Below are 21,771 nucleotides of genomic sequence, written 5' to 3'. Positions count from 1 at the left end.
AGTGCAGATGTCTGTGGACCATGATTCATGAATACCTTTCTTGTGGTCAGATTTACTTTTCAGCCCAGAAGTACACTTACATTAAACAAACAACTTTTTAAAGCATCTACTCCAGATTTACTAAGAAAAATGAATCCCAGCAGTTCAAGTTACCCTGGCTGTCAGCCTGCAAAATGTTTTTCTCCAAAGCCTTTGCACAGCTTAGAGTGGTCTTTGGGCTTGTTTACTTCATTATGAAAGGCAGCAAGGGAAACTGGTAATACCGCTCTCATATTAAAATGTTTCCTAGAACCAGTTAACATAATTTAAAGAAAACAAATCAAAGGAGACATTGTTTTTTGTATGCTAATCCCTAAGGCAGAAGCTAATAAGCTGGAATTTACAGAACACAAGCACTGAGCCTATGTTTCAACTTGCTTGCTAAATCTTCTTTACTTACTAACATCATGGGATACAGAAGAGGTTTTAGGTCTGGTTTTGGTTTTTGTCCTGTTTTTTATTTTCAAGAGACTAAATAAAATGGTTAAGGGTTCTCTTAATAGTTGAATTGAACATCTGTTTCCAATATAATTATAATAGTCTTTGCTAAGAAGTTTGCAATTTGTAATGTTTTGATGGGTCTTAATTGGTTAAATTCACTGTAATGACTGTACATTACGATGAAGATGAACTCTCCTCATATTTAAGTGCTACATACTATTACAAAGAAATCTGTAGTAGTTTGGAAGATTAATTTCAGGACATTAGCAGTTCAGTTCAAGCGTTCACATTCCTCGCTGGAGATGTTTTGGTCAAGCAGGAGAACACCTAGTGTATTTTCATGCCCTTTTTACTCTTCGGAATCACATTTATACTGTCCGTATTTATTCTGGTGCATTGCCACTTCAGAACTGATTTTCCTTACACTGATATTCAACAAAAACTCTCATGAAAACAAATTCACTAGAAAGTGTGCAAACTGACTTAACATCGCAGGAGGGCTTTGAGACCACCGAAGAGCTGTGCCCATATGGAGAGCCCCTAAGCTTGCAAGCAGTGTTGGCACTCTATAGAGATCTCCTGTTCTGGGCTGGAAGCCATTCCTACAGAACACCTGTAAAATGTGGGCAGTTTTTAACCTAGTCCATCTTGAAATATGAACAAAGGCTAGAATGAAATTAAACAGTACCTACCAAACTGTCCTGATGTAGAATACGTCCTGCAGCCTCTGCTACCAAAATGAAATATGTGGTACGTTTTGCCATTAAAGGGACTTTATTGCTTTGCAGCCCACAAACACATTCTGCTTTGCACTTAATAAACTTGCTGCCTTTTATGATTAGCAAAAAGAGTTTGTTTTCCACTTAAGAAATACTTCTAATCAGTGAGCCCAAAGAGAGAGGATTGTAAACTGAAAGGACTGAAGTCTACTTCTGGAAAAGGAAAGGGAAATAGAAAGGGCAAGGCAGATTCAGCAGAATCCTTCTGACCACCTCAAACCGAATCTGGCGTTTCATTAACTTTGTCTTCCAGCCAATGTATTATATCATGCCTTTTATATCATTATCTCATGCCTTATATCATTATCTCTCATGTCTGAGAACAACCCATCATTATCAGGAACATTCTGCAGGTCACTGGTGCTGTTGGGCTGTAGCAGAGTATCCCCTTGGACCTGCCTTGTTGCAATGGCTGAAGACAAAAATGACCATGGTATTGATCTGAAGTCTAACTGAACACATAATTCGTAAAGGAAAATTAAAGAACCTTAATATGATACTGGTCTTGTGAACCAGGGCAAATACTGCAGATAGAGAAAACTATGAATTTGGGAATGAAAGCTCTTGGCTGGGAAAAAAGATAAGAAACTCAGTTTTAAGGAGAATGAATAATACTGGAAATTGCCGCAGTCTTGTAACTGAAAAAGTAGGCAAGTATGTTTTATTAAAAATGCTTCTTTTCGTGTAAGAACTCACAGTCTGGGCTGTGTCAACATGCTGCCTGCCTAATCGGAGAATAAGAAGAGCTGGTAGCAGTGAGATAAAGTACAAGCCAAAGCAATGTGGGGTTTTTTTTGTTTCTTTCTTTCTTTTTTTTCTCTTAATTGCCTGTCTACCTCAAGGGGTTTTTTATTCCTAGGCATTAAGCAACCTCACACTCTTTCTCAGATTTGCAGTAAATTGGATCGTTCATTTAGGAACTATAAAACAACAGGAGATTAATCCAGATGGCAGAAGGAGTTTCAGCAAAGACATTCCTCTTGAATATTGAGATATGTTGGACCCAAGAAGTTTTAGAGAGCTATGGGCCCAAAAACCTCTGAGTTTTTTCCAATTTATCGCAGATGCAGTCATTGCAGATTGGAAAGGGCAGGGAAAGTGGGCATAAAAATTCAGTAAAGCTCCCACAGGCAGCAGGTACATGGAACGTTTTCCTGATCTGCAGGGGAAGGCAAGTTCTGTGTTGTACATCTGAGACTCTTACTAATCTGCGAAGCCCTTTTGAGGGAAACAGGACATCACCTGGAGGTCTTTGTGGAATGTTGGAATTGACTCTGATGGGCTTTGGCTCAGAGTAAGAGGATACTCACTGTACGGAGTATATCCAAACATGGAACCAGTTAGACTAGAGGGAAAAATTAGCCGGGGGGAGATGATTAAATTCCAGAGAGCAATTGCTCATGTCCAGCATATTTTGTCATATTTTTCCCATCATCTGGGAACTGTCCAAGAAACCTGAATAGCGTAAAAATTAGTTAAGCTCTATTCATTCTATACCTTTTTAATTTCTCTAATTGGTACATTTGCCTGCCAGAGATGCTGTAAACAGTTTCCAAGTTATAGGTACTGCTAGGAAATAAAGGAAAGATTTAGATTGTTTGCAAATTACAGCATCCTTTTTCTGTAAACTTCAGACTATGCTTCCAGCTCTATGATCTGCTTTCTTTTCTGCAATAAAAAACTAAAGTGAAGAATCATAATAACACAAACACCAGCTACTTCATTCTGAAATGCAATTACAATGACTCAAAGCTGAAGAGCTGGAGCAAAACAAATTGCATGGTTTAAGTACTAATACTTTTTCACCATTTATACACAAAAAGAAGACTTGAGGGGAAAGAAGTTTTGAAACCCCTGTTGAGTCTCCAGTAAACCACTGTCTGGCAAGCCTGTGTTTTCTGGTACATTACACAGCCCCAAGTCAGTGGCAGTCCAATTACAGCAGAGATCAGAGAATTCCAGTGGCAACAGAATCAATAGGCAGTGTAAATCTATGTACACGTTCATGTTACACGTTCTTAAATATGAGGTTAAGAAAAGTAATCTTTTTGGTGAGCAAAAGACAAAGAAAACTGCTAAAATACCCGTATTTTCACCTGCAATTTTGCAAAAATAACCTTTATTTTAAATGAGCAGAATATTTTTTCCCCTTGCAACATAAGGCCAGCTATTGCTAACCCTGCTGTGTCCCTAGTTTTTCTCTCCCAGTATTTTCTTCCTGATGATTTCTGTCAAAGAATTACTGAAGAAAGCAATATGGACACATGAAGAAGTGCCAGAACCAGGTGTTTAGATGAGGATAAGTATGATTTTCTTTCTGTTCTCAAACAGAATGAACTTTCTCAAGCAGATGGAGTGTTAAAAACCCAAATAAATGTTCATCATTTGATTACCAAGCAACAGTGGTCATTCGTACCTGTTTTCAGGAGATGCGAGAAACCATTGCTGTCTGTAACACTCACGCGAGTAGTGTAACAAGTTACATCTATGGATACCAAAGCACAAGACAGAAATTTAAAATATAAGACATATATCAGTTTTGGCATGCACAGCTAGTGAATTTTCTCATTGTAAGATAAAAGGAGGTGACATCAACATCAGTCTCAAGTAAAATCATGGCTAAAATCATGAATCCATACAAGATTCAACCGATAGACAGTGAAGGATGTAATTAACACCATCAACACAGTTTTATGGAAAAGATTCTTGAGGATTTATGGGGTTTTTTAATGGAAAAAACTGCAGATGTGCAGTGTAGGGCACGCAGACCTTGCTCAAGTGCTCACTTTAGCTTTGCAGCATGTTCTGATAAAAACCGGTTCATATAAACGGTATCGACTTGACAGGCTGACAGATTTCAAGAACACCAGTTTATTAAAGAACAATAATTGACACCACATTGTTTCTAGTGATTGTTTTTTCACGGAAACATATTAGAGCTGATACAACTGAGTGGTTTTCACCAGTGATCCAGAAGTACTTTAAAAAACTGTGATGATCAAATTGTCAGATGACAAAAATGGGTAGAATGAAAATATTGAGACAGAGAAGTAGTCATATAGAACAACAGAGACAACCCTAGAAGCTGGGCCTAGCCATGAGACTTTAAACTTTAATAGGTTAGTGCCAAGCCCTGTATCTAAACATACTACAGAACAAACTTAGAAGTTAACAGTCTCCATCCTGGAGCAGCAACCCAGGGAAGGTTCTTTCACAATGTCCAGAAATCCCACCCTGAGGTCCCAGTAACATAGTGTAACAGAAAAGCATGTCCTACAGTAGGAAGAGGAGTGTATGACAGTGACATTGAGCTAACTAATTTACTAATTCCTTTGCAAAGATAGAAAATGTAGACAAGAATTTCCATGAAGTCCTGAGAGACAAAGAATACATCTTGCATTTGAAAGGCTTAAATGAAGACTGAAAGGTGATGCAATTACAATGTACAAGTACTTCCCTGGGAGGAACAAGAAGGTCCTGAAGTGCTATTTGATCTAACAAGGAAAAGCTTAACTTGGATTACCTGACGGAAGCTGAAGACATTAAAACTGGGATTAAAATACAACTTTTCATCATGAGAGTGATTAATCACTGAAGCACATTGTGAATGAAAGCAACTGAATCTCCATCCCTAGATGTCATCGCGACTGGGTGCCCTTCCTGTGCACACATGAATGCAGCAGAGCATTAAGCTCCAAAAGTGGCTACTTTGGTGGCATAGCCTGAGCCATAACCAGGGTAGTACAAGAAAGGCTCTTGCCATTGTCCAGACTTTGAGAAGAGGCCCAAGCTCAGCTTCAGGAACAGGAACCATCCCTCACACCTGCTGGTGATGGACTAGTGCACAGCTTTGATTTTCCCCTTGACCTGGACCCTGCCCACAGTTTCCTGCCAGCAGCACTCACTCAGAAAGAGCTTTGGAGAGGAAAGTGCCAGTCCCACACAGAGTAGGGCTGTGCATGTTCTCCCTGACACAGGGAGGTCTTCCCTGGCACCTAAAAGGAGGAAAAAATTGATGGCTGTTTACATGGCAAGTTTAGCCAGACATGGTTCCCTCTGGGACCATCCCTCCTACTCTGGTGGCTCAGGACCAAGAGGACCTCAAAGCTGCCATTCTACTTTAGGGGCAGGAACACCTTATTATGGCTCCAGTGCTTTATAAACACAGAACAAAAGGCAGAGTCCCTTAGCCTTGGAAATTAAAAAGCACAGATTCAATAGATGCAAATTTCTTGGCAAGTGGAAATATGCATTCCCATATTTCTGTAGCATTCACATAGATTCACTCTAGATGACAATTAAAACAGCACAACAGCTAGCAAATTAAATATGTCAGAAGCACAAGGATAAACATTGCACACACAAAAGAGTTAAGCACGGCAGCATAAACCCTACTGCACTTCTCAAGGTGAGAAAGAAAAGAGAAACTGCACGGACACAAAGGTCTCTGAAACAAAGCCCTGCAGTCTGAGCCAGCTGAGGCTGTGTGATTCATGGCGTTAATGATCCTGACTTCTGCGGAGATCTGGCATCTTGTGTAAGAGTTGCAACAGCCAGCTGGACAAGGATCAGCACTGGCAGCAACAGCGGCACGTGCTACAGATGGAAACGATTAATGCTGAGAGGAGGTTCAAGGATTAAATGTGTTTATATTAACCATAACTGCACTGTTTCAGATCTCAGCCCCTCACCCTTGGCTAAAACCTCCTTGACAAGGTTTCCCTGTGTCGCTCTCCAGAGGGAGGTGCAGGGGCTAGACATGATCCTGAATAAACAGTGTCTTAGCAAAAGCACAGCAAGTCTCCGGGGTCAGCTTTCAGTCACAGTGGCTCCAGTCCTGGCTATGGCAGTAAATCAGAGCAATCTGGGCTTGTTCTAGTCTGTAACAAACAGTTAGGACCCATAAGAGACCACTGACCAGCAGAGATTTGACATCTGTATGAAACACTTCCCCATCCCACTCTTACACATCTTTCCAATGCACCTTCTCCTTAGAGCCCATTACAAATAGGGGCACGCTGACAGTCCTTCGAAGGCCCACCTGGCTTTATAAAAAGGACAAACAGAGGGATCAGGCATGAATGCATTTTACTTTTTCAAGTATTCTGCCTGATAGCGGAAGGCGGCAACAGCCTCTTTCCTCTTCCACAGACAGCCTGCACTGTGAACATTTGTCTGCAGCATAGGAAGAGATTGGGAAAGCTGCCATCTCTGAAGCACCTAGAGTTCTGCTTTCAGAAATTCAGTTTTTGGTCAGTGGTTCTTTGCTAATGCCACAATTCTTGCTGTTGTGCCATGAATATTAGTGGGAGTTTGTAGCCTCTATACATAAGCTGGAGGACAGGAAAAAAACACTGTTGCCATCTTATTCTACTGAAAAAGACTCCAGAAGATAAAGAGGTCAGTAATCTCTTCACCCTGGGGAGTAAGAATATTTGTAAATTCATGTTTAATATCTCTCTTGTTTCACAAAAGCTCAAGTTATTATCTACTTCAGGCACACAGAAGAACTTTTGCAGGCAGAAGAAGAAAGCTGATGCAACATAAAAAGGGTACCGTCCAATGCCTCCCAGACACCTAGCTCTAGTCTTAATCCATGTAAGTGAAGTTAGCAGGGGCAGCACTGTGTCAGATTTGCCTGGAATAATGCTTGAAGATGCCTTATAACACCTCTCTTGCCACTTAGGGCAAGCACAATGTTGTCCACGCTCATTCCTGGGCCGAGACACAGAACGCACAAAGACATCATGTCCTCCCGGAGACAGGTGAATGCTGAGCTCCTTGCTTCCAGATCTCTGCATGAGAACAACACTGCTCCATACATATGATTATATACTATTCAGTGAGCGCTCCAAATGTAACAGGTTAAAAACAGTGATCAGTTATACAAATACCAGTCATTTATATCTCATAATTCCTGAACTTCTAAGCAGATGACAAATCTGATGATATTAATACCGACATCTGATTTTTCCAATCCTCCATTGGAATTGATCAGGCTCACCAACACCACTCCAAAGCCAAATCCAGGTCTATGCCAGAAATGAAATGTCAGACAGCCCGCTTTTCCATAAATGTGATATCAACACGTTTTTCACAACCTGAAGTATGAGGAACCTTACCCAGGCAACAATTACTCAGAGTACCTGTGTTTGCTGTAGGCAGAGAGCATCAGCACATGTCGGCAGGTAGGTGACATGCTTTTCCAAGGAAGGCATCACCAAGATCTGTAGCTCTTTCCTCAGAGACATGCTGAGCATCCGGATTCACCAGAGGGAGACAAAACCCTGAGTTCCTGAAGAAAAGCTCTGCTGCTCTGTTTACACGTGACATTTAATATATTACATAAAACCCACTGAGCCTCAATAAATGAAACCAGGTGATCAGGGACTTACTAAACATTTCCCTTTACTGTGCACGCAGATTGGTACTATGTGTTCCTTCCTTTTCCAGTGTCATGACAGAACAGGACTTGGTAATGCAGATTTGCCTTCAAGCACTGTGAAAAGTAAGTATCTGCCACTACCTGATTCCTGATAACAGTGTAGCATCTGGCTATTCAAAAAAATATCTCTGAAATAAGCAAAAGCAGTAAGTAAATACAGGAGTCACTTATCAGTACAATACCCCAAAGGAGATACTGGAAAGCATTTGGGGCAATAAACATGCATTTATGACTGCACGGCACCTAGCACGAGATTTCTGAATCCTGATAAGGCTGAAACACATATGTACCCTGCCACCTACGATATGCCTACAACTACATGCCACCAACAATAACATTATTAACACTAAGAATTCAAACACAAGCTCATCCCATTCTGCTATGGAAATTGCTCTGTGCCGCTCAGACACTCAGTGGCCACTTCTCCCTCCCAGCATAGCAAGGCCAGGACCAGACCATGCAAAAAAATACCTTTGTCACCCAGTCTCAAGCCCAGTCAACCAGAGGCTGGTTTAAGGCCTAAAGCCTGAGGTTTAAAACCCTTCCCAAGCCCTACTGTCACATTTTACACAATTACAGCTGGGGTTTTGCCGACAGCTTTACAGGATGCGTCACACAATGCAACTACTTTCCCATCTCCCCAGGGGCTCAGGAGACGCAAGGCCAAGCTGCATTTCAAACCAAGCAAACCAGCAGAAAACATAAGCCCACAGTAGAGAAGAGCAGGACAGGAAACCTTCAAACAAGGGCTTTTATGATGCAGCATGGGCAGGCAGCGCAGTTAACACCAAGAAATCACAGAATCACAGAATCACAGAATCCCAAGGGTTGGAAGGGACCTCAAAAGATCATCTGGTCCAACCCCCCCGCAAGAGCAGGGTAACCTACAGTACATCACACAGGAACTTGTCCAGGCGGGCCTTGAATATCTCCAGTGTAGGAGACTCCACAACCCCCCTGGGCAACCTGTTCCAGTGCTCTGTCACTCTTACAGTAAAGAAGTTCTTCCTGATGTTAACGTGGAACTTCCTATGCTCCAGTTTACACCCATTGCCCCTTGTCCTATCACTGGATATCACTGAAAAAAGCCTAGCTCCATCATCCTGACACCTACCCTTTACATATTTGTAAACATTGATGAGGTCACCCCTCAGTCTCCTCTTCTCCAAGCTAAAGAGACCCAGCTCCCTCAGCCTCTCCTCATAAGGGAGATGTTCCACTCCCTTAATCATCTTTGTGGCTCTGCGCTGGACTCCTTCAAGCAATTCCCTGTCCTTCTTGAATTGAGGGGCCCAGAACTGGACACAATATTCCAGATGCGGCCTCACCAAGGCTGAGTAGAGGGGGAGGAGAACCTCTCTTGACCTACTAACCACTCCCTTTCTAATGCACCCTAAGATGCCATTTGCCTTCTTGGCCACAAGAGCACATTGCTGGCTCATGGTCATCCTCCTATCCACCAGGACCCCCAGGTCCCTTTCCCGTTCACTACTTTCCAGCAGGTCAACCCCCAACCTGTACTGGTACATGGGGTTGTTCTTCCCCAGATGCAAGACTCTACACTAAATCCCCAAATTAGACGTGCTCTTTAGATTTTCCCATGTCCAGTTCCCATTTTCCTTGTCAAGCACCTGCCGGTTGGCAGTTGCTTCATGCGAACACCCCTGCTGAGCATAGCTGTCCTCAAGCCACACACATACACCTTCCTGAAGAGCAGCCCATAACTGGGAATGATATAATGGAAATGAGGCTAAAATGAATTAGAAAAATAAATAGGATTTCTTTAAAAATGAAAGGAAGAGAGCACTTCTTGGTCAGGCATCGGGAAATACAGGCACACGACTATTTGCACTGATCTTTACCTCCACTAACAGCATTTTAAATAGTGTAATTACTTAAACGTTGGGAAGAAGGAAAATGAAGTAAACAAACAGAAGGTGGGTAAATAGCGTTATTAATCTAAACCCTTTTAGAAGCACAAGCTTTCTGTCTTAAAAAAAAAACAACGTCCCTTTCATCTCTGGTTTGAAAACTAATATGCTACACCAAGAAAAACAAATAAAGGGCCAAAAGACAGTTGAAAAATTGTCACTGAAAATGTATATACAGCCAAGGCAGGGATGCATCTCTCCAGACTTCATCATCCCATTACCATCTGGTAACTTCACATCAGAGCATGAAGCACCATGCCTGAGCCTGCCTATGCATTACAGTCATCCCTTAGGGAGGGTGGCAGCTTCCACAGGGTCACAAGTCTTTCCAAGCTCTGTGGCTGACTCCTGCTTACCAAGACATTGGCTCATCCAAAGCCAGCTGAAGCCAAGGGGAATCTTTCCACTACTCTCCCCCCAGCCCCCGTTATTTCTTTGTGGATGAATCCAGGCTAACTGTGATGGCCACATCTATTATTCTTAGGAGGAAATCCTGAGGGACTTGCTTTGAAACAGATGTTACTCGTCAGGCAGTCTGAGAACCTCTTCAAATCAGAGTGGTTTTTTCATGCATTTAATACAAACTACATTGTAGCAGCTGAGTGTTTTCGGACCTCAGCTGCACTCAAGAAGAAGATGGTGGAGTACAGTTAAAAGATACTATGATTTTGTGCAGGACAGGCCAAAACTCACAGCGGGATTTTGCTTTAGAAAACTGAAATAGAAATCTGAAGGTGGGGGCGATTGTCATTATGTTTCCAAAGATTTCCTTAGAAGAAAATCTTGTCTCAATAGGGTGGAAGAAAGAATGATTTATTTTCACAGCACACAGTGTCTGGGCTATGAAGCCCTTCAATCTTTATTCTGTCCCCACCACTTCACCAACAGCACCAGAGGGGAGTAGCTGCATTGTGGTGGTGACGTCTACAGCCCAGCACTCCAGATGACAGGCAGTCTTCCCTTCTTTTTGTGCGGTTTGGTTCTCAGTGCTACTTTTCTCAAGGTCCTGTCAGACTAAGGCAAACACTACACAGAGCTGTAAGGCAGAGCAATGAGAAGGCTTTGTAGGGACAATCTTTTGAATAAGACAGAGATCAGGCAGAAAATAAGAGGCACATTTAACTGAAGCCTGAATTATACAGCAATGCAAAGCCAGCAAAACAATTCCAAAAATATTCTCACATTTTTGAGTATTAGGCATTGAAATCTTTTCATGTGCTTTGGTATATAGTCATAAATGTTTTGTTAATGGGATTTCTAAATGTTGCTTGTTTCTATAGAATTCTCCAGCCCCTCAGAAACTGTTAGCCATTAGCTCCTCAGCAATTCCTGAGATTTTAACGGGATTTCTTCATAAAGTCAACCTTTCGACTAACTGCAGAGTCTTCTGCCACTTAAGCTGACAAGGTAACTGAAAGCAGTCACAGATCCCCTGCCTCTGTGGATCAGAGAAGGAACAAAATGAAACAATTTGTGAATAAACTTAACAGAAGGGTGATGGAGAGAGGCCCAGGAGGTGATGGTGCTACTTCAGAAAGGCAATGAGCTGAAGGTGGCAGAAATGCTTTTGCTTTCCTTTCCCCACAAAGCAGTCTATCTCCTGAGCGTGCTTGCTTTCATCTGTTGACAGAAACCTGCATCAACAATTTCTCATGGGATCACCTTCCCTGCAGTCCTTCTGCTTTGCTTGTACCCAAGAGATCTTTTCTGGTCTGTGTTTGTGCTGTTCTGTTCTCACAGCTACTAGAAACTTCCTTGTATGTCACAGGAGTTATTCCCCAGCAGATTGATTAATTTTTCCTACATGAAAGATTCTGGTGGTTTTTAAGGCATTTGATTTTTTTGTGCTCCCATGTTCTTGTGCTGATTTTCCCTCGAAATTATGGCTGAGAGTATTATTCTGTCATTTTTCTGTCACAATACATAAGGTCTTTCCACCAAAGTCGTTGCTGCAATATATAAATCCTAGGCACTACACTGCCTTTTGACATACTGCATCCATCACTGCTTGAAGACACATTTCTGAGGTAGATTCCCATTTCAGCATGAGGAAGCAGTGAAGGTATTACTCCACCTTTAAATATGCACATTTGGGCATAGACAGCCCTATTCGAAGCAGTGGTTTCAAAAGCCCCACTCTTCTTTCTGGACTGCCCTGGTCAGCATTGATTGATACAAACTACATGCAGACCAAAGGTGCAGGCTGATCATACAGAGATTTAGAGGGTAGAGAGTAGGAAAACACATGCATAAACAGCATTTATACACCAAATCCCAGTCTTGCTCTGGGGAGAATCCTGGTGCACACAGCCAAGAGCTGCGCTGGCCCCCAGGTGAGCAGCTTGATTTTAAAAACACATGCCTAATGAATTAAGTCCATCTCCATTCATATCCCTGTACTGGTTTGTACTTTTCTCTCCCTGTGGACAGTACACAGAAATACATTAATATTTATTTAAATCCTAGAGGCCATGGAAATTTTTCAGTAAATAAAAACCAAACCAAAAGTTTTACATAGCATAAGAAACCCAGACTTTACAAATAGAAAACACTACCATAACTGGCAGGAAAAAAACCAGGCTTATCAAAAACAACATGTCATTTTCCATTTAAAATCACCACCATCAATAAAACCAGTTCTTCGCCCTGCCTGCAAGCTCTCTCAGAGCTTGACTCTGTCATCTCTGTCATTTCACATCAAGCTTGGAGTTGTGACTAAAATGCTAGAAGAAGATTGAAGAGTTACCTGGAGTAAACTAAACAAATTGCAGTACGAAGCCTAGGGGTATCTAACACCATGGGCTCCTTTGAAAAATCCCATGCTATATTACAAGAGTGGCAGGCAAGTCTGCTTCTCATTCTATTGCTCTGAATTGTCTGAATATTTAAAGGTCACTGACAAGGAATATTTTTTCACCCAGGACCTAACAATCAAGTACCCTTTGGTGGCAATTATTGAGCACAGAGCAAAATATCATCCTTGTTAATGAGAATACACTGAATCATAAGTTAACAAGCAGTGACCATGAGTGTATTAAACCCAGTCCGAATTAATGTATGTGTATTTGCAGACTGCAATGCACAGCTGATTCTCAGCATGAGAACTGCACTGTATTACAACACGTGTATTTGAGTGACTGCAGCATTTTCTTTATAGTGTTACTCATAAGGCCATATATATTTTCCATAGTTTCACACAATAGATTTGCAGCCTACAGATATTTGACATTCTATATAATTTATATATCTAAAAACCGTATCTTTAGTTAAAATAAAGTTCTGTTCAACGGACATGGAAGTGTAATTTGTTTATGTGGACAGGGAAGGCTGTAATTTAAGCCCTCTTTAATCTATCAAATCAGCGTGGAAGGGCCTTGATATAACAAAAAGAAATGCTTAACAATCACAAAAGACTTGTTTCCCTGCAAAAACTCAGGCACATCCAAAATAATTGAAGCTGAGCATCATGAACAAACTGTTGATAAATTCTTTAATCCTGACAAAAATACAAAAAAAAAAAAAAAAAAAAAAGGAAAAAGCTAACAGTGGAATGCATATTTTTAAAAGAAAAGAGAGGGAAAGAATTCCTTTCCCACCTACTATTCCACCCATTTCAATTGACTAAGATCTCTCTCATGGAAAACAACACTGGAGAAAAATAGATCCAGAGAGATGAAATACCAGCCACCAAGACTGTATCAGCTACAGGGAGAAGTGGGAGCACCATGCCAATGCTTTGTGCTGCAGGCTGTACTCCACACAGGCCTTCCTGGAAAGCTGACTTACCATTTATACCTGATAAGGCTAACCAAATCATTCTCTAATATTTTCAGGATGCTGCACAGGCTGGAAATGTAATACAGTAACCAGGAGCTTGTGAAAGGGCTGTAAACCTAGGCTGAAGGGATAGAAGACACTTGTTTCCATCTTTCCGAAACTGAATTCCAGCCAAAGCACTGTTGGGAACTGGAGGATAGTGAGAAATCTGCATTGTATTGACAAGCCAACAGCCAGAACTGAGTTTTTTACTGACCTGGAACCTAGTTTGAACCCAAGTCATCAAATGCTCTATCATCAAATTTTCAATTGTGCGGGCATTAAAAGTGGATTTTTTTTATTACAACTTTCCAGCTCTCTGCACCCACTCCAAATAGAAATAAACTCAGTCAAAACTGGAAACAGTGATAAGCATGCATAAAGGGAGAGGAGAACAACAGTACACCCATAAAAATAATCTGTCTTCCAAACAGAGAAATAAAACACTCAGGAAGAAATAATGAATTCTATAGAAGAAATGAGAAAACAAAGAAAATTAAAAACAAAACCAAAACTCTCTACCATGATGATGCCCATGTAATAGCTTCCCTAAAGGAAAATAAAGGAACTATCATTTGAATATCCGTGCATGGGGGAAGAAAGTTGTATTTCTCTTGGCTCCAGACATAAGTGACAAGTGGTTGGTTGTTAGGTGGGTTTTTTTTTGTTTGTTTGTTTGTTCCCCCCCCGCCCTTTTAATTCAGATGAGCACCAAAGAGATTTGACCTCAGTTCCCATAACATGAGAAACATCCTGGTATTACTGATCGCCAGTCACTAAAGAACTGGCACAGACCTGTATGGTCCTTTAGCAGTTTCTTTTCCAGACAGACTGAAAAGCATAAGGACTTTCAAATACTTTGGGTCTGTGCAGAAGGATTAGTTGCAGTTTTGTGGAAACTGCTTTTATCGAATGTTACTTTTGCAGACCAAGTAATGCCTTTTATAACACCAAGATCAGGTATAAGCATCTGGTCACCTGAGAGGCGAACATTTTATACCAGAGTAGATAAATGGGTGACAAAACCTGCTTGTTTGCAATGAGTAGAACACTGAGCACCACGAATAACCTCCATGCCACATGGTTTGAGCACATGAGCTCTCAGCAAGGCACCCAGCAGAGGCAGGGTCACTTCTCCCTTCACTGCCCCAGAAGATTCTGACTGTGCTGCCCAGCCTTCGGGTAAGATGGTGTGGTGATTTTCCTAGATAGGGAAACGTCTGCCTTGTCTTTCTGTTCAGCTATGACAGTAACTCTATCAATTTCTGTTTTATTACTAATTCCCCACAAGTGCTTTTAAGGAAACATCATTGCCTGGCCCACGCAGCAGTTTCCTCTCACCCTGCACTTCTACAGCTCTTGCACCACACGAGCTCCAAATACTCATTACTCACCTCATAAATTCCCCTCCACTGATATAACTGTATGTAGTGCAGAGACTGAACCACCTATTTTGAGAGCTAAAATACTACTAAGTATCAATAGTTACACCTTTCTTCCTTCCCATCTGGAATATTTTCCAATTGCCAGGTTTCATGTGGTTTGTTTTTCTGCAGTTACAAAAGCTTTTCAGGAATAATATCACACCATAACTGATGTGCTAGCAGACTGAATCCATCCCCTGGCCCTGTGGGCAATGATTGACAGATCCATGCCTGCCTCTCCAGAACCCTTTCCAGCTGGATCGATGCAGGCAAACTCACCCCAACATCCCACCACTTCCCAGTGAAAACCAGAAAAGCAGCTGAAAGCGCAGGCTGCAGATGTAACTAGTGCTGTAGGGATGCAAAAGATCCCATTTCAAGGCTAATCTAAAAACCCCACCATGCTGTGCATGGAAATCTGATAGTGCTTTATGAGCAGGAGGCTTCCCGAGGCGATTTCAGACAGCACATAACCATGTGTGCCAGGGTGCATTTAAAGATTGCTTCCTTCTTTTTTACATTCTATGGTTGTTAATAGCACACCTAAGATTTAAATACTGTGCACACAAGGCCTCTGGTGGGAAGCAAAGCCTTTGCAGATAAAACAGCTTAAGCCAAGTTTCCTTTCCTGCAAGCCTCATCTGAACCACGAGCTATGTCTGCCAGAGGGAATGTTGCCTTAAATCCCTTTCCAGACAGTAAGGTGAGGCTGGCAACAAGACACATCAGCTTCGAACAAGGCTCTCAGAGCCTCTGTCATGCCCTTGGCCTTTTCTGTTCTGCTCATTTGCGCAGCTATTCATGTCACTGAAATTAAATGTCCCAAACCTACTTTTTGATGAATCTTTACCAGGCTTCATCTTTGTCCCTTTCCTTGCTCTCTCCACAACAAAACCGATGAGCAAGTAAGTCCCTGGAAGTCCCACCTGTCCCCAGCACCAGCACTAAGCTGTCCCCTCGCTTCGGGAAAAGCTATACTGCATTTGTCCTCTAAGAAACACAACTTACTAAGATTCTCAGTGCAGCTGAGAATTACTTTATCCTATATATTAACTTTAATTAAAGTCTGCAAGACATCAACCTAAACCTTAAGGTTTTGGATGCTGCCCAGAGCGGGCTGGCTGACAGTTTTCACAATTTCCACATTTTCTTCACATTTTGACCAAACTGTTGGGGAAAGAAGAGATGAGAGGAGAAGGAGGGGAGGGGAGGAAGGAGGGGGAGAGGAGGGGAGGGGAGACGGGGATGAAAACAACAAAGGATTTTTTGGGAATCTTCAGACTCTGAAAGAAACACCTCTTAGGAGTTCGGCAGTGCTACTCAGGTTAAGATACATACTTGAAACCACTTAAAATTAATGCAGATTACAACAGAAGCTGTTTCTCTCTGTTAAGAACACCTATAAAACAGTTTATTTGTTTGAATCACCTCAGCCTTTACAAAGAATTTTTCTGATGGCGACAGAGGAGACAACAAATCTACCTCCCCCAGACAAACTACTAAAGCTAGCAGATGAACAATAAATTCAAACACAACCCATTCTTCCTCTCTTGGAAGGATTCGATCGAGTTTCTCGATATCGTGTCTGCATCTGTAGGCACAGAATTGAATATACACCATTTTATTGTGCTGCTTTTCCTTTTCTCTGAGGAACAATGCAAGGCTGAGGAAGCATCACACATGAAAGTATCACACAGTCCTTGTCAATATTCAGATACTATTTCATACTGTTTTCTTGGCAACTCCTGCTGAGATTCAGGAACAGTTTGCACATAGGATTACTAATTAAGCTCAGTCTCATTCTTCAGCCTCCCCCCAGCCCACAGTATAAAATATAGTTGCACTTTGAATTTAGAAGACTGACTAATCATGTAAGTTACCTATTGTTCATCTATGGAGAAGGCAGCACTTAGCTGCAGTTTCTAAAAGAGGATTCCTGCCTTTCCCCCTTTGCACAGCTCTGTTTCAAGACAGAAGGACTATTCTGTAGACAGGGAGATAAACAAAGCTTCTAATTCACACAGTCCCAAATCACACAGCCTTCAGTCCCAAGGAAAGCACCAGCAGGTTTCAAAGGAGTCCTTTAGGAGGACTGTTTACCACCAGGAGGTGCTTGGCCTAGTATTTATAGTATGTAGCTGTGAGTAAAGGTGCATCTTAAAGTGCTGCCTTAATCTGACTTTTCATATCTTGGCACTGAGCAAATGCCCTTAAGTCCAAGGAAACTGATAATAAGACAGATCTGTTCTTGGAAAAACCTAACCAGCATAAATACCTTCTCACAGACCAGGCAGTTATCAGCCTCCAGGCTGTATTTTACAGTCCCAGAATACTCGCTGTTAACATTCATCCCCTACTAACAATATCAAAGCATCTCAAGACAGAAGAAAAGCACTGATACATCCTCACACATTTACCAGTTTTCAGGTGTAGGGTCTTTTTTCAAAAGCTTTTGTAGATAAGAACAGAGAGTTCCAAGTGAGGAAATATTTAGAAATATTTCTGTGCAGCCTTTAAGAAGAGCACATCTGGAACAGAGGGGGAGAAGAGCAAACCTCTAATAGACCGGTTGCATGTCAGGATCTGCCAGCAATGTGACTCATTCTGTCCTCATTTCTACTGTAATAAATTATTGCTTCTCTAGGCTTGAATTTTCTCACTTGTGGTCGCGCTACGGCACTGCATGAAATAATCCAGCGCTGAGCACAGAACCACAGGAGTGCCACATGCAGTTAATCATTAGCAATATGATTCTGGCAAAGGATGGAGAATGGTGGTGCAAAGTACGAATAAAGAAATATTAGGCAAAAAAACAACAAGCAGCAGCAGGTGAATCAGAAACAAATGGCATGGCATAATTTCAGTATGTATTTTACACTGAGTTGTCAGCTTGAGTCCAGCCTGGTTTTGTTAATGTGTCATCAAGCAGCCACTCATTTTCCTCTGTCTAAACATGGTCTTTGAGATGGAAGATCCAGATTTTCAAGGACAGGGAGCATGCCTAAAAGCAACTAAGGGCAGGAAAATTAGTGGAGTATCTCTCTGTCTCAGTTCACCGCTTCTTCACAACAGGCCTTTCTCTTTCACATTCCTGTTTTCTTTGCTCAGCTTCAGTACCATCCTCTCTGCATCCTCTCCTTTCTTGCAGCCTTTAGGTGCAAAATCTAAAAGTGATTTCCTAGAAGACACAGCTTGATGCTGTGAAGAATCTGAATGACAGAGCTCCCCCAAACACCTGAGATCACCTTGAGCTTCAACGTGGGTAAGAAATGAATCTGGGAGTGCATTAATAGGGATGGAAGAAGAAAAGAGGCTTCTGGTGTGAAAAGGACTCAGCAGAAGACTTGCCTTGCTGGGCTTTTCTGCAGTAGTTTTTCCTGAGATTGGAGAAGGAAGAACAGGTATTTCCCCACACCCATTTTCCTTGGGGACTTGCTACTGGGTGTTTTCCTTGCTGAAAAAAAGAAATTTAAAACTCAGATTCAAACCCAAAATCAGCTCCTGCCTCAAACCCCTGTGTCTTCTTTCAACTGACTGTTGAGGCAGTCCAGCGCAAGTGTGATGTGGAAGATGCTCACTGAAAGTCAAGACCTGATGCAAGAAATATGAATTCACTAATATGAAATAAGATCTATTTGGTACAGAGTTAAATGAGCATTTTTAGAGCTGCTTAAACAGAACAAACTTGTTTTCTTCCGTTCTAGTGGATGTGGCCTCTAATTCAGATGGAAAACAAGTGACAAAAGGATCATGACTTCTAATCAATAGCAATTTAAAAATCAAGAGCAGTCTCTGTGGTGTGACTGTCCACAAGTACTGGGCAGGCTGCAAAGACAAGAACCTCCTCACAAACAGAAGGGCAAACCAAGATAAATCTTACTAGTCATTTCCATTACACTGGCTTGTGTCCTGGCATCTCTACAGCTAAAAATGCATGACCTCAGATTTCTAAAAGTATCCACAAAACCCTGCTATTTAGATACAAAGGTGTATTGTTTTAGGTGGCAGCACAGTAACCCCCGCTTCCTGGAAACATACTCGGACAAAACGTTGTACCTGTCTGTCACCCTGAGACTTGTATTTCTGTGTCCACCAGCAAATGACCTGAAGCCTTGACCTGGAAGCTCCCAGGTTTCATCACGCTCTTTGGCTGTACCAGACACTTCAGGCTGCATACGTGGCAAAGAAGGGAGTAAACGGGGAACAGGGGAAGCAGCCGTCAGGCAGGGATGAGCAAGCACTGCGGTTCAGATGCACTGCTTTGCCTGCATAGAGGCTGGCTTAATGACTTGGTATTTATACCATTTTTTCACTAGATAACTGAAACACCAGCAGTGCGTTATCATTTGGTGAATTGTTTGTTCAAAAAATCTCACATGGAAACAGATTGTCTGCTCCTCAGCTCCTTGTCTGGTGGCTTGAATGGTAAATAGTGTTTAAGAAAAAACAGACATGTTGGTGCTACAAATGAGATGAGAGTTTTAAGTCTTCATTAAGAAAAACCTATTCAAAACCAGCACACAAATGGTGACATATGAATAATATTCTCGGTAGGGTTTTTAAAGCATATTCAAACCTGGCCCTGAAAGATGACGCTGATTTTCAAGATACCCCACAAGAAGGCTAGTCTCAGGAGATGGGTCATTCATCCAAAGTAATAGCAATGATAAATCTACAGACCAGAATTTGCTGGGGTAAGAGGATAGGCCTAGGATATTTCCATCCAGATAGTAATGCAGACAGTTTTAAGACAGTTTCTTATTCCGAGATAGAAACACTGGAAAGATATTAGTAGAGTATGTGGTGCTAGAAATAACATGAAAAATCTAACACATTTCCATCCATATTTAAATCCCTCACAGGATAGAGTTAATATTGCCAAAATCTCATTTAGCAGAAAAAAATACCCAAGTTGTAAAGTGATTTTGGAAATACAAGTGTAGATTTTGTTTCTGTTTTGAAACCTTCCAGCTTTATAAACTTAAAATGTACTGTAAAATGCAGTATTGCCCCAGCTCTTTAAAGGATTGACCTGTTGCTTATGCAGGACCAGTAGAGCCACACTAATTTTCAGTACTTTGCCAACAGAGAACTAACAGTGATAGTCTGGCATTAGTGCAGACTTTTCTGCCCTATTCTCATGCCACTATAGAGGCAAACTTCTAATTAACAGCCAAAAGCAATAGACAAGACTTTAAAGACTGTCTGATTGTCTAGTTAGTTCATAATTGTGCATTTATATAATACCTCATGCCCTAGTGCAAAAAGCCTTGGGCTAACAGAGGATGAGATTATTGGTCCTCACACAAAGCACCTGTGCCACCGGCAGCCCTCTGCCTTGCATCTCTGCTTGGTGTCTGCAGCACTGGTATGAGACTATGTTTTTCATCAGCACCACATCAGCAGAGAAGCAAATACCTGCCAGAGTGCCCTTATTCATCTGTTCAAGAGGCAAGGCATGACTGTGCCACTCTGGAGGGGAAACGCTTGGCCCTGACCTTGCGGTGACATCTTAACAAAGCGAGGAGCACACCGAGTGCTGGTTTATCTTGCTACTTGATGCTCAGTTGCCAACAGTACTCTACAGTTAACCCGCTCTTTCATCAGAAAATGCAGGAACATTGCATCAGAGGGTCAGTACTCAATCCCCAGCAGGTCAGTCTACAAGCTACATTTTTTCCAATTGATTCTGAAAACCAATCTCCCTCACCCTCAAGCGTATGCAATTTGTGGCAAATGAGGGACTGATGGCATTTAAAATGAAAGTATTTCAGAGCCTTTCCCTGCAATGTTGTTTGTTTATTTGCATGGCACTAGGGATATGCCAGATGTTCTAAAAAGTCACCAAAAGCTCATCTCCCTTTCAGCTTTGTAAATAGCAGCTAATCCATTTACACTCCTTGTCAGGTTTGTCTCTTCAACCTGGTATTTTAAAGCTCCTGGCTCAATCATGTCATGGGCCTGAGGATGCTTTCCTAGCAGAGACAATAAATAATAATAACTGAAGCACCTGGGATTTCAGGGATATATAACTACTGTGCAAGTGAGATCTGAAGCAGGCTGCAGACCTGTCCAGAGAATTTACAGTCTCATCAGAAAACACAGAAATGACACCAGCGAGCTGGCTGATAAATGATACATGACAGTCACAAATACTGATTTTCCTACAAACAATACTGTTAAAAATAGCCCTGGAAGTACACCACTGTGTGAGCCTGGGTGAATGCCAATAGGAAAGGGATAGGTCCCTCTGTGCTTCAGCAAGCTTTTCTCAAGTGATCAAGAAAAGCCTTGCACACCCACAAAAATTGTAGCAAGTTACTTTTGGAGACAGTAAATCTGATATGCATCAGCAAGGAGAGAGGAAGAAATCTGAATCCTGGATGTTCTCAATGACAGGAGGAAGGAATGGCTTCTATTAGGATTTGTGAATAGCAAAGTAATGTGCAAAGTGGGATTCAAAAGCAACAGCAAGGTGACCCAGGTCTCCTCTCTGGAGAGGAAATCAGATTGACAAGCATGAGAATAAACTACTTGGGTTGCTATAAGCAGATGAATTAAATCTGGAACTCTGAGCTCTGTCTTTTAATTGTCCCTACAGTTAAAAATGGATTTTGCTTCCCTGGTGCCTGTTCCCGGATCATTTATTCCAACGTTCCCTCTTGGCTTTGCAAACCCAAACTCACTACACTGTTACATGTAACTAGAATCACTGTTGAAGAAGGATAATTACAGGGAAGCTACCACAAGGCTGGTTTCCATTCTCTAGTTTTGTTGCACTATTTCTTTTCAGATGGCCAAGCTATCCACTTATTATCTAGTAATGTACCCACAAAAAATGAACATGTTCATAACCATTTAATTTGGAAATAATATAAATGGAAGAGAATAAAAAA

This window comes from Lathamus discolor, chromosome 1 (assembly GCF_037157495.1).
Source record: "Lathamus discolor isolate bLatDis1 chromosome 1, bLatDis1.hap1, whole genome shotgun sequence".
NCBI classification, from domain to species: domain Eukaryota; kingdom Metazoa; phylum Chordata; class Aves; order Psittaciformes; family Psittacidae; genus Lathamus; species Lathamus discolor.
Note: the sequence above shows the minus strand (reverse complement) of the source record.